The sequence below is a fragment of the Meriones unguiculatus genome, chromosome 7 (assembly GCF_030254825.1).
Source record: "Meriones unguiculatus strain TT.TT164.6M chromosome 7, Bangor_MerUng_6.1, whole genome shotgun sequence".
Lineage (NCBI taxonomy): Eukaryota > Metazoa > Chordata > Mammalia > Rodentia > Muridae > Meriones > Meriones unguiculatus.
This window is the reverse complement of record NC_083355.1, coordinates 22357275-22371543: the sequence shown is the minus strand read 5'-3', so window position 1 is coordinate 22371543 and position 14269 is coordinate 22357275. Positions and strand designations below refer to the sequence as shown.

At 48.2% G+C, this 14269-nt stretch overlaps 1 protein-coding gene across 12 annotated transcripts in view; it reads left to right on the top strand.

The window, feature by feature from the left end:
* The first annotated feature begins 6355 nt into the window (after positions 1-6355).
* Wipf2 (WAS/WASL interacting protein family member 2) overlaps positions 6356-14269 on the top strand; it is a 38132-nt gene continuing 30218 nt past the window's right edge. For 4 of the 12 annotated variants that reach the window (XM_021653433.2, XM_021653428.2, XM_060386779.1 and 1 more), the window contains exon 1: positions 6357-6518. The gene's annotated coding sequence lies outside the window, so the exon portion shown is untranslated. Of the gene's footprint in view, positions 6574-6685; positions 6801-14269 lie in introns of those variants that run through there. The other 8 variants (XM_021653429.2, XM_021653430.2, XM_060386777.1 and 5 more) reach the window with 6 other exon arrangements.

Here is a 14269-nt window from a genome sequence, read left to right as displayed (position 1 = left end):
GTCATGATAGCCTGAGCTCCAGCACACACTGTACACTTAAATAGCCTCATGTGAGTTCTTGTCTGAGCCTCCCTCAATCTTGATAACAGAAAATCGTCCTCTCGTTCATCCAGCTTTTTTCTTCTCTGTGTAGCCTTGGCTGTCCTGGACTCGATTTGTAAACCATCCTGGCCTTGAACTCACAGAGATCCACCTGCCTCTGCCTCCCTGAGTGCTGGGGTTACAGGCATGCGCCACTGCACCCGGCTGCTTTTTTCTTTTCTTTTGGTGGTGTTTCCATCCAGCTTCTCAAGGCAAAAAGCTAGACTGTAGGGGCCTGGGAGATTGGCCCAGTCTGCAAGGCTGAGAACAATCTGTGTTTGATACCCAGAGCCCATGTAAAAGTGGAAGCAGGGAAAAGAGTCCTTTGGCCTCTCTACGCATGCCCTAGATCATGTATGCAAAGACATACCACATGCTGGGCGGGGTGGCACATGCCAGAGGCTGGTGGATCTCAGTAAGTTTGAGGCCACTCTGGTCTACAAAGCAAGTCCAGGACAGCCAAGGCTACACAGAGAAACCCTGTCTCAAAAAACAAGACATCACACACACACAGAGTCTAGCATCTAGCTGGGTGTGGTAGGGCATGCCTGTAATCCCAGCACTTAGGAGATGGTAGCAGGAGGATAGAGAGGTCTATCAACTACATACCGAGACCCTGTCTGAAATAAACATCTAGAACTCACTCCACCTGCCTATTCTGACTCATCCTCACTCATCTTTTTGTTTTGTGTCTCACTCATCTTTTTGCTTGATTATTTGTTGTTTTTGAGACGGGGTCTCATTGTATTGCTCTGGATGGCCTGGAGCTCACTATGTACTCTTACTCACAGCAATCCTCCTGCCTCTACCTCCCAAGCGCTGAGATTAAAATGGAGCACTGTCATGCCTAGCCTCATTCACTTAATTAGCCACTCCCCTTGGCTAATCCAGCACATCTGGATTGTTACTTTCCTTGGTTGCCCTAACCCATGCTACCTACGGGATGACAAGGCTAACCTCCTGCTGGTTCAGCAGCGTCTTGTCTCCAGCCCACCCCTACTTTTGCCCAGCCAGGACTCTACACTGCAGCCCACGCATTCTGTCCAAAACCGTATTTTCACTGCCGATAGCCAAGATGAAAAAGACAGGAGGCACCAGTCCCAGTGAGGATGGGGAACTTTTTTCCTGAGACAAGAACTCATTATGTAGCTCAGGCTGACCTATAGCTGTCAGTCCTATCCCTTCAGCCTCCCAAGTGCTGAAGGAATAGGCGTGCACCACTATGCCCAGGTATAACTGGAACTTTTATGTGCTGCTGATGGGAATGTAGACTGGTACTACCACTTTGGAAAACTGGCAGTATCTACTAGAAGTAGGTCACATAACTAACCCATGAGGAGGTGAGGCAGGAAGATCATTATTTCATGTGAGCCTGAACGATGGAGCAAGAACTCATACACACGCGCATGCACGCATACATATCATGAACATACAGATCCACACACACACAAAAAGAAATGTTCTTCAGCAGGTGAATGGACAAGTAAGTTGTGATACATTCATACAACAGAATAATACATGACAATAAAGAAAAATTGACTCTAGATGAATGGATGAATCTCAAACTTGATAGTGAATAACAGACATCAGGCACTTAACACTGTATGACTCCACTCAAGAGAAGTGATTACGCACCTTTAACCACAGTGCTAGGGGGCAGAGGCAGGTGGATCTCTGCCAAGTTCAAAGCCAGCCTGCTCTACACAGAAAGTTCCAAGGCTGGCCAGGGCTGCATAGTGAGACCTTATCTCTAAATAACTATATCTCTATATCACTCCTCTCTGGCCAGCCTGACCATTTTCTTGTCCTTGTCACAGTCAATGTTGTTTTAGAGATTTTTTTTTTTCCATTCTGTAAGCCAAACTTGACCAGACAAAACCCACCCAAGTCTCTGTTTTGCTCAAGGCACTCCTCACTCATGACATCACATATGCTCCTTTGTGTATTTGCTTAATGGTTCCCTCCCACACCAGAATGGATCAGCCCCGTGACTGGATCTTGCTCACTGGCCAGTATCTGCAATAGTAGCTGGCACAGAGCAGACACTCAATACATATTTGTTGAATGAATAAATGAAGTTGGTTGTAATAGGAACCAGAGGAGCAGGACACAATGCAAGATGATAAGTGCTATAGGAATTAAGCCAAGGAGAGTCACTGTTGGTCTGGGAACTCGGAGCAGAGAAAATAAAGAAAAAATTCCTTTGAAGAGATGAGCCCAAAGCAGGGACAGGTTTTTTTGTTTTGTTTTTATTTTTCTTGTCTGGGTTTTGGAGATAGGGTCTTTTCATGTAGCACAGGCTGGTCCCAGACACTCAATGTTCCTGCCTTGGCCGCTGGGTACTGGATTGCAGGTACACATGTACCACCATGCCCAGTGGGGAGAGGGTTCAAACACCAGAAGATGCGGCTGACCAGCTAGAGAACTGCACTGGAGTCACTCAGAAAGCTGGGCCTCATTCAGTATGGAGGGTTGCCATCCTGGACAATATAGTACAATACATCCAGGGGGGCAGAAGTGTGGATGCTGAGCAATTTCTGCCCTTGTTCAAAGGATGCTGCCTTAGCTGTGCTCCTACCCAAGGACAGGCAGAGGAAGTGACCTAGTTAGTCTACTCCCTTCATCCTGTGTCAGCCACCTGCAGAACCATTAGCCCTTATTTTCAAGATAGCATTCCAGGGCATGTCCTTTGTTGCTGCCTGTGTGCAGCTTTGTGTTTTGTTTTGTTTGTTTACCCTGGCCTCTAACTCTCCATCCTCCTGCCTCAGCCTCCTGAGTACTGAAACTGTAGGGTTTATTCGTATTCTTTCATTTAATCTTTCCAGCAAACTCAAAGAGCTGGTTGTGCTGACTCCACTTTCTAGATGGAAAACTGAGATCTTGAGAGACTTCCTTTTTATCTGAAATTCTCTATGAAGCCGAGGATGACCTTGAACTCCCGATCCAACTGTTTCCATTTCCTACTCCTCGTTGGGGCTATAGGCATAAACCATTATCTTCGGCCAGAGACTTTTTTTTTTTTAAACAGAAGCAAGGAAAGGCCAAGTTGTCATCCGGGGTCTCAAATCCACCTTTTCTGACTCTGGACCCCAGATCCAAGGAGTCTAAATCACTGAGAAGTGTGTATCCTTCAAGGTGCAGGCCATCTTTTTGATGGCTGGTGTGATCATGTTTCTTCTTCCACTGCCTGTGTTGGGTGGGTGGTCTAAAGATCAAAAGGGTAGGAAAGGGCTCGGAGTGGGGAAGAAAGTGAGTCTGAACAGAAGCATTGGGTCTCCTAGGCTGGTAAGATGATGAAAAGAATCTGAAGTGGTCAGAAGGGCTGCCTAACCAGAGCCCTGAAGAATCTGAAGTGGTCAGAAGGGCTGCCTAACCAGAGCCCTGTTGGGAGCGTAAGCTGTAGAAAGCAAGGAGCTTAGGCAGTGACATTTTCAACCACCAGGTGTCACCACAGAGACTACTTTCTCATGGTGCCTAGGAGTGGGAATAATCTAGCATAGAGCATTTTTAAAAAAGATTTATTATTTACACAGTATTTCGCCTGCATGTATGCCTGCACACCAGAAGAGGGCACCGGATCTCATTATAGATGGTTGTGAGCCACCAGGTGGTTGCTGGGAATTGAACTCAGGACCTTTGGAAGAACAGCCAGTGCTCTTAACCTCTGAGCTGTCTCTCCAGCCCTCTGAATAGGGCATTTTAAAAAACAGGTGTTTATTTATATGAGTGCTCTATTTGCAGGAATGCCTGCATGACAGAAGAGGACATCAGATCTCACTATAGTTCGTTCTGAGCCACAATGTGGTTGTTGGGAATTGAACTGAGGATCTCTGGAAGAGAAGCCAGTGCTCTTAACCTCTGAACCATCTCTCCAGCTCTAGCAAAGAACATTTTTTTTCCCCTTGAGACAGGGTCTCACTGTGTAGCTCTGGAACTCACTAGGTAGACCAGGGTAGCCTCTAATTCACAGAGATTCACCTGCTTCTGCCTCTGTGGTGCCAGGATTAAAGGTGAGACCCTGTCTCCAAACAGAGAAACACCTAAGTAAATAATCAGAACCACAATCATGTGGCTGGAAAGATGATGGCTCAGTATTTGTGAACACTTACTGCCCTTACAGAGGACACAGGTTGGATTCCTAGCACCCACATGGTAGCTCACAACCATCTGAAACAGCAGTTCTAGGGGATCCAATGCCGTCTTCTGACCTCCAAGGGTATCAGGCCCACATGAGGTACACATACATACGTGAGGAAAAACACGCATACACATAAAAACAACTCATTAACCAAAAAAGGAAGGACGGTATAGAGTCAACGGTATGAATATTAAAAGCACAAAATCTGAAAACCCTGGCCCATTCCTACAGACTTTATATAGAAAATGAGAGACGGGCTCTTGGTTTCTTTCCTCATAAAGCTTATTATTGGTATCTCTCCAAGCGAGATGTCCCTGTGTCCACCCTCGTGGCTGCCCTTGACAGAGGGCGGTGTTGATAAGACAGCAGGGGCTTACTCTGGCTGTCCTGGGCAGGGAATACTCTCTGGAAAGGGGTCACTGCGGCAACGGCTTGAGCAATGAACATGAAAGGAGGAAAACCGCCAGTTCAAGGCCCCTGAGGTGGAAAACTTCACAGTGGGTTTCAGGAATTGAAAGCAGGTCCACGTAATGTTGAGCCACCAAGGATGGGACCAGCAAGATGAGGCAAAGGGTGGGGAAGTGCTAGTAAGCAGTGTAGATTCACGGCCCCACGGGCCCAATCACCCCACTTTCAGGTATACAGGAAGTAGCTACTGAACCTCTCTACCTTTGTACCCACTGATCCTGCCTGACCTGTTCCTGGCTGTCACTATGGGGAGTGAAATTCTACCCATCTTTCTTTTTTTTGGGGGGGATGGGAGGGTTCTAAGACAGGGTTTCTGCGTGTAGTCGTGGCTGTCCTGAAACTCACTATAGAACACGAAAGCCTGGAACTAGGAGATCCACCTGCCTCTGCCTCCTCAGTGCCACCACACCCAGCAAAATTCGACTCATCATTCAAGGACTAGTTCAAACCATTCACAAAAATCTCTTCTCATTCCTCAGCAGGAATTAATGAGTCCTGTGACATCCCAGCACATGTCACCGCAACTCTAATCACATGCCGACTTGGATGACGTCAGCTAGCTGTTTACATGCCAGTCTGCACACCAGCATGGTGACTTCCCAGAGGACAGAAGCTCTATCTTAGTCACTTCTGGGCCCATCTCCTGGTACCAGGCCCAGTGAATAGTCCACAGCAGAAACCCAATGTGACATTTACTTGGCTACTGGGTGGGGGCCGACACGTAAGGCAGAACACAGGGAAAACAAAAATAATAACAGCCTATGGCTTATCACATGCCTTCCCGTTCATTACCCCTACGGGCCTCCAAGGACTCTATGGGATATGAGGTAGCTGAGGCCCAACAGCACACAGCCAATAAGTGTGAATGAAGCCCCAATACTTTTACTTGAGCTTTAGCCCTGGTCATTGGTTTGACTTGAGGAGCCGGTAAGGGGGTTGTCTGGAGGGGTGACGAGCTTCTGTGTGTGAAGAAGAGATCCTTAGTCATCTGCAACAGGGTTAGCAATGAAGGCAGCAAAGGGCAAGGATTCCTCTCTCTCATCCGAGGACCCGGAGGAGTTCACAACACCATCCCTCAGTCCAGCGATCCGGGGATCCCCCTTCCTGAAGAGGATGTTCAGGTTCGGTGGTTGGGATGACATAAACGGACGACTTGTTGGCAGAAGCTTACCTCTCTATTGCCATGGCAACCGGAGCACGTCTACCGGGACTCTGCAAGGGTAGCGGAGTCGTGTTCCTCCATAACTGAACACCATATAAGGGCCTGTGGGGTGTGTGTGTGTGTGTGTGTGTGTGTGTGTGTGTGTGTGTGGCGCGCGCGCCTGTGCCCTGGAATAAACACGGAAAGAACATTTGAGAAAACATCGGTTCGCTCAGTGATTCTCTACCTGCGCAATTTTAAAGGTCCAGATGCTCGGGCTGCATTTGACCAATTGAGTAAGCACCCCGTGGGCCGGGCCCTGGCATCACCAGCCGCCGAAAAGCCTCGCGGGCGGTCCCAAACGCGGCCTGAGAGGCAACCCCGCCTTTCAACTGCGGAGCTCGTCTCGCGACCTCCTCAAGATGGTGTCGCTCCGCCCCCACGTGCGGCGGCCGAGGGCAGGCTTGCCAGGGCGCATGCGTGCGGCGGCTCCCGGCTCCCGGCTCCCTCCTCCTTTTTTCCCCCCCGCCTCCATTTTGTTCGCGGACGCTGGGGACGGTGGGAGCAGATCCATTTCCGGGTTGGTAAAAGGGGCGGCGGCGGGGAAGAGGGCTCGCGGCGGGGCGCACGAGCAGGACCAAAGCAGGACGGAGGTGACGGAGGATTCGCTCTCGGAGCAGCCCCGGCCAGGTGGGCCAGACGCCGAGGCGGCAGAGCCCGCCGCCGAGGTGACCTGCGGACCTGAGTAGGAGGGAGAGCCGGGGAAGGGGGTCGGGCGGGGGGGAGGGGACCCCGGGGGAGGGGCCTGGGGCGGGCAGGGGGGCCTGGGGGCGGGGCCTGGAGACCCCGGGGAGGGGGGCGTGGGCCGGCGGAGTGCGAGGCGGTGGTGCGCGGCGGGTGCCGACCGAGCAAATGGGCTGGAGGGAGGCTTTTGGGAGACAGGAAATTAGAGATCCTGAAGGGCTGGGTGAGGTGAGTAATAAGACGGCGACTCTGGGCGAGGAAGGAGGGGAGCCGCGCGCAGAGGGGGAGATGGGGAAGGGAGGACCTGTTGGGAAAGGTAATGATTAGCAGGATGCCGCGGCTGGAGGAGTCCGGGGTGACATTTCGGAACCGATCTGGGTGGGAAGGAATGGTTGAGAGGGAAGCCTGGGGGGGGGGATCCTGGAGAGTGTTGGGTGAGAGGGGGTCGGAGAGGGGTCCGAGGTGCGCTCGGAAGCACCTGGAGTTGAAGGTCCCTGTGAAATGAGGGAAGGTGGGAATGGGAAAGGGCTAAACGAAGGCTGAGTGTGCGGTTGAGTGACTGATGAGGGGTGATCGGGAAGGCATATTCTGGAAGGCTGATATTGGAACGAGGAGCTGGAGGAAGCTGCTGTGACTGGAATCTAACGTCCTCCCTCCCTCCGCTTGCTTTCTGGGGATTGAATCCTGGTCCACCTGCGTGCTGGGCAAGGACTGTTACTCTAAGCTACACCCCATCCCCGAAATTCATTTTTTCCTTCTGTTTGTTTTTTTTTTTTTCGAGACAGTTTCTCTGTGTAGCTTTCACTGCCCTGGAACTCGCTCTGTAGACCAGGCTGGCCTCGAACACACAGAGATGCGCTTGCCTCTGCCTGTCGAGTGCTGGGATGAAAGGTGGGCACCGGCCTGAGTCTATTTGAATAGTGCTAGGTTGCTCTTTCCTGGACCCATTTTCCCCCTTCCCCCGTGCTATTACTTTGCTCTAGAATTCTGTCTTCTGAATGGCTTGCTGCATGTTTTTTGGCTACTCCTTTCTCTTTTGATGAACCAGAAGAGAACTTTAGGGAGTAAAAAGTACTCAAGCTTATGAATAGATTTACGTGTGACTTTGAGACAGATCATTAAACTCTCTCTTCCTCCTTTGTAATAGGTCTGACCTTTCTGTTAACCAATTAAGATTGTGTTAAAGCAATTAGATCTTTGAAGTGGTTGTAAAGAAAAACAAGATTGTGCTATTGCTATATTTATTTATTTGCTTTTTCGAGACATGGTGTCTAAGTGTAGCCCTGGCTGGGCTGGAACTCCATAGACCAGGCCAGCCTGGAACTCCATAGACCAGGCCAGCCTTGAACTCAGAGATCTAATGCCTCTGCCTCTGGAGTGATGGGATAAAAGGCATGTGCACCACAGCCTGGCTATCTTGATTTTGTTTTGTTTTTTTGGTTTTTCAACAGGGCCTGTGCAACAGAGCACTGGCTATTCTGGTCCTGTAGACCAGGCTAGCCTTGAACTCACAAATATCTGCCTGCCTCTGCCTCGCCTGGCTATCTTTACTATTTTTAATGGTCAAACTTTTTATATTATTGTGTTGCTAAGAGGAAGATATGGGTTAGAGTCATTAGAGTCGGAAATGAACAAGCTCAGCTCTTAGTGACTTGGAGAGGACACTGTTTTATTTTCTAACTCCCTGAGTATTGGAGAGAGTTGAGCCACATGCTTTGGTTCAGTCCCTGTGGCCTTGCCGTCCATGGTAGGTACCATGCGCTAGACAGGATTAGATGCTTTCTTGTCAATCCTTTGAAGCTCTCTTTTGGCTTTTTCTTTGGCTATAACACTCAACACTGGGCATATAAGTGAACTTGTTTAGTTAGCCTAGAAGTGTTTCTGAAAGTCTTGGCATTTCTGAGCTCTGACGTGGGTTTGCCTAAGACTGGGCAGTTTTAAATCTCTGTTTCTCTCTCGATAACAGAAACGGTGTTTACACTAGTTAGGGCTGATTAGTTATGTGGACACAGAGGTGAGATGGGGAGGGGAAGGAACAGAATAGCTTATTAAGTTTTGCTATGGGGCCTGGAGAGATGGCTCAGTGGTTAAGAGCACTGTCTGCTCTTCCAGAGGTCCTGAGTTTCAATTCCCAGCAACTACATGGTGGCTCATAACCATCTATAGTGGGATCTGATGCCCTGTAAGTTTTGCTGTAGACTTTAAGAAAGGAGTCCTGTTCTGCTGAAGAGAATACCATCATGTGTTCTTGCTTGACTGCAGCCTCCTGATCTGCTCCCTGGCACACTTGAGTATGTTTTTCTCTTGCCCTCAAGTAATTCTGAAGTTCATGGGCTGTTAGCTCAGGCTGTTCTAGCAAACCCTAGTCTTCGTACCAACTCAGGAACAGCTGCAGGCAGCAAAGTAAATGCATTTATTTGGAAATAAACACTTGTGTAATATTGTACTACTGGGTTTGTTTGTTTGGTTGGTTAGTTTTTTGAGACAAGGTTTTTCTCTGTAGGCCTGGCCATCCTCGAACTCCCTCTGTAGAGCTCAGAGATGTGACTGCTCCTGAGTACTGAGATTAAAGGCATGTGCCACCACACCTGGCTTCTTGGTTTATTTTTAAGAGGGTTTTGTTATAACTTATAGAGACTCAGAACTGTTGTAAAGGCCTCTTTCTTTAGCCCAATGATTTTTCAGTTTTTTCTGTCCTGTCACATTTTCCCATTGCTCTGCTTCAACTACTCCGAAGTAGAAAGCGGCACATGACTCCCTCCCTCCCCCTCCCCTGCCCCCTTTCCTCTGGTGGGCATCTTGTCTGTGTCACAGTGTGATACCATCGAAATGAAAGATTTCTTTACTGCTTCAAATGGGAAGGGTGACAGAAGCTGAGCTGGATTTCTTGAGGCAGAGAATGGACTCTGTCACAGCAAAGAATAGTTACGGAGACACAAACTGGGACCTTGAAGCTGTGACTAACGTTTTGGCAACATGCATCCCTTTGCCAAATAACTTCTTTTCTTTAAGAGTGTGATTGTTGATCTCTTTTTCAAAGTAAGCTCTTGTTAACTGTTCTCCACACAGCTCCCAAGCAGAAGCTGGCGGAGTTCCGGTTGATTGACTGACTGCCTCTTGAGGGATATGCCCCGGATTAGAGCGGATGGGGCGTTCCATGTCAAAATGAAGTCCACTGGTGGATTGTAAGGGCTGCTCTGCAAGGAAATTGAGGCAGAACTCTTCACTGAATGCTTTGCCAGTCCTTTTCTTCTATTTGTTCGTCATCTGCTGATTCAGTGTAGGACCGTTGCTTTTTGCCCAACTTTGAGGAAGACAGTGTTTCGAGCTTACTCCTGTTCTCATGCCCAAATCCGTGAGCCTGAAGAGCCTTACAGGCTAAAGTTAGGGACAGCCCCCCAACCCCCACCTCGGGGTGGACTGACTCCGGAGCTTCTTGTGTGCCAGGCAAATGCTCTACCACTGAATGGCGTGTCTGCACCTCCAGCCCCAGTAAGTGTTTACTGGCGTTATGTAGGACAGGATACTGGAAAATGTTAAGTGGAAGCTGGGCCTGGCAGTTCATGCTTATAGTCCCAGAACCTGGGAGGCCGAGAGGATGGCTGTAGATACAAGGCCAGCCCGGGCTATAGAGTGAGACCTCGTCTTAAAACCCAAAGGGGTTGGACTCTAAAGAACTTAAAGATGTTAGAGAAAAATACTGCTGATAGGCGTGTTAATGCCTAAGTGAGTCTTAACTAAGTGAAGAGTTCTGGCTTAGCATGCAGAGAGATTCTGCGGAGCCATCTAGGTTATCAGAGAGTGGAGCCAGGCATGGGCCTACATGGCTTTTAGACTGTCTGCGTGCGTTCTACTCAGTAAATAACCTTTTTGTTTTTCAGGGGATAGTTAGTTGAAGATAACATTGAGCTTTGGGTGGATTATGAAGATGTTTTTTTGCCTATATGGCAATAGCCCTAATAGCATGGGAGGTAACCCCAAAATAAATCCTCTTTGAATTGAATCCAGATTTTTCTTCTCATCGTTAGAGTATTTTAAAAATTATTATTCATTATTGTTGTGTATCTGCATGGTTGTGTGTGTATGTGAGAGAAGCTTGTGCTGTGGCGTGTGTGTCAGTCAGAGGACCGCTGTGTGGAACTGGTTCTCCTCTTCCACTTGTGTTCTGGGGGTGGAAGTGAAGTTATCAGGCTGACCTGGCAAGTGCCATTAGCCACAGAGCCACATCCCCGGCCCTGGGATATTCTATTTTTAATACTCAGATTTGAAAACCTGGCAGGGGGGCTGGTGCTAGAGCTTAGTGGAAGAGCGCTTGTCACACATAGCCAAGGGTAGGATGGGTACCCAGCACTCTCCTCTCGGGGGGGGGGGGGAATGCCAGCAGGTTTAGGGATGAAGGTTTCCACTCTGTCCAGAGCTTTGAGTTCTGATTGTGGCAACAATATGAGTTACATTTATGTCCCACATCTTTCTTTTCTGAAAAGTGGCAAACTGGTATATAGGTATATATCTAAGACAGACAGACAGACGGAAAGAAAGAAAGATAGAAGGATAAACCAGGTGTGGTGGTGCATACCTTTAATCCCAGCACTCCGTAGGCAGGCGGATCTCTGAGTTTGAGTCCAGCCTGGTCTACAGAGTGAGTCCAGAACAGCCAAGGCTACACAGAGAAACTGTGTCTCAAAAAATTGAAACAAACAGACAAAAAGTGTGTGCCACTGTTGTCAGGCTTCATCTTTTGTTTTTCGGTATGTTTTGGTCTTTATTCTCCACTAGTAATAAATTTGTCCTATCCTGATACAGACTCAAACTTTCTAGTCTTTTACAAACTATGCTCCAAAAAAAAAAATTACCACAATGAATTTACCTTTTGAAGTTGTTTTTGTGTTTGTTTGTTTGTTTTTTGCTCTGTCTTCATTTTCTACCAGCTGAACTATAACCCAATCCTTACCTCATTAAAAAGAAATCATGCGTGTACATGATTGCTCGCACATGCCTGTGGAGGACAGAAGAGGGTGTCAAATTCCATGGAGCTGGGGTTACACAGGCTGTTGTGAACCCGCAGGTGGGGTGCTGGGGAACCCTGGAGGTTAACCTTGGGTCACGAGGAAGGACTGCAGGCACTCTTAACCGCGGAGTCCTGGCTTTGTGCTTTTGGTCTCGTGGCTCAGGCTGGCCTTCAAGTGTGTGCTACTATGCTCGGCATTTTGTTTAGATTAGTTTAGCTTTTTTTTTTTTTTTTTTAATGTTTTCCTTTGAAGTTACTCTAAAGTTAATGGGAAATAATGATGTTTTCCCCTGAGGTGTACCAAGCACCATACTGGATGCTGGAGGTACGGCCGAGAGCAAATCAGCTTGAGTTTCTGCCTTTGTGGCAACTACTATCTAGTGGAAAAGGCCTCCAGTAAAGAAATGATTAACTGTCGCTGTCCTTTCTTGCGCAGGCAGCTTAATGGGGAGCCCAGGCTGACTAAGGAGAGGGCAGTCAGGTGAGAGCTTAGAGGAACTGAGTTTTTAAGGTGAAACCTCAGGATGAGGGGAGGTTTTAAGGATGACTTAGGGGAAGGTCCTAAGGTCCTTTTGGTTTTTGTTTTGTTTATTATTGTTTTGATTTTTTTTTGAGACAGGGTTTCTCTGTGTAGCCTTGGCTATCCTGGACTCCATTTTTTGGCCAGGCTGGCCTTGAACTCAGAGATCCGCTTGCCTCTGCCTCCCTGAGTGCTGGGATTATAGGCATGCACCACCATGGTTGGCTGGTCCTAAGGAAGGAATGTGTTTTGAGGAAAGAAGACCCTCATAGTTAGCACTATGAGGTGAGAGGCAGAGAAGTCAGGCAAGAGAATGTGGGCCTTCCTGAAAAATCAGGTAGGTACTTCAGTTAGCTAACTAGTTAGTTTTTGTGATACTGAAGACCAGACTCAAGGCCTCTAGCAGGCCAGACAAGTCTCTGCCTCTGAGCTATATCCACCAGCTTCAGCTTCAGAGAATTCTGAGCTCAGCACCAGGAAGCTTCCGGTAACTCTCTCCATGGGGCTGCTTCCCTGCAGTGGGTGCTGAAGCTGACTGCTTGTATTTGGATCGTGTTCCCACCAGAATTTCCCTTGAGAAAGAAAGCCTGTCCCTTTGGTCTCAACTTCTCCCCGGTCTTGTAAATTAAACCTGGATTGCTGGCTGGACTAGGTTTTATGATTACTGGGGAGCAGTCCTTAGATTATGGAGTTTTCTATTGAAGAGACAAAAGATCTGTAGTTGTAGTTGTAGGGAGTCTTGACAGCTTTTCAGAGTCTTCCTGGGGCCAAGGAGAGAATACAGATGTCCTTATACGAATTGGTAAGAAAAGTGAATAGTGTTCTGTCGCCCATCATCTGGGTCATATTTCTTCACAGGACAGTTAAGTCTTGGGCATACAAGTGAATGAGTGCCCTGAGGGGAGAGGGCTGTCAACGTGTGAAGGCCTTTTTTATCTGGGGCCATTATAACAGTGGAAAAGCATTTGTATCTGCTGACTTTTGTTCAGAAATCACAGCATTCAAAGCCCAGATGGTCCTGTGTGATGGAGTACCTCCTTACGTAATTGGATCAGCCTGCTTTGCTTTCATAACTTCAAGCATACTCTTGATTTAGCCCTATTGCTGGTGATCAAGGAATGACAACGTGTGAGCTTTTCTAGCGTTTCAGCGAGAAGTGTCTGCATTTCTGGTGGCTCAAGGGCATTAGAATGTGAGAGAAGAGACCTCGGCAAGGAGAGTCACACGCTGTCAGATCATCTGTGGTGAGCTGGGACGTAATACATTCTGTTTGAAATGAGGCATGACACCTCTTCCCTCTGTGAAGTCTGATCAGCGTTTTGTGGAGCATCTGCAGAGTTTCCATCAGGCCCTTTCTTAGTGGGGTCTGTCAGCAGCTTCCCTCCTTTCTCTGTATGTGCTTTTCTGCTCTGTGTCTGGGGTGGGCATGTGAAGGATGCTGTGAAGGACAGCTACTTACAAGAGATATGGCTAGCTTATAGTGAGAATAGCCTGTTTTGTCATCAGTGACTAGCTTTCTGCCTTTCTTGTTTGTGACACATTTCTTTGTTTGTTTGTTTTGAGACAGAGTCTCACTATGTAGCCTTGGCTGGCCAGCAACCCTGGGTCTGGTCAGTGTAATGCTACTGTTAAAAAACCAATTGGCAGCTGGACTCACCTTTAATCCCACTTGGAGGAGGCAGAGGCAGGGCATCTCTGTGAATCCAAGGCCAACCTGGTCTACATAGTGAGTTCTAGGCCAGTGAGGACTACATAATAAAGAGACCCTGTCTCAATAGAAAAAGAAAACGAGACCCTAAAAGTCGAAAAGTAAGTGATAGGTCTCAGTCATGCAACCCTCCTACATCAGCCTTCAGGTCTCTGGGATGCCAGGCATGGTCCACTGTGCTCATCTTAGCCTCTCCTTGTGACTTTGCACTTAGGTTGTTGTTTTAATTTATTTAAAGACATGAATCCTGTTACCCATGCTGGCTCCAAATACCTAGGCTGAAGCCATTTCCTGCTTCAGCCTCCTGAATAGCTGGGACTATGGTGGTGTCACCACACCCGGTTTGGTCATGATCTGCTCTAGTGTCCTGGAGGCTGCTCACATACTTGGCCTCTAGAATAAGTGCTGAGGCCACTGATCACCGTGTGGTTACACCCAGAGTGTGCTGAGATCCAGGTCAC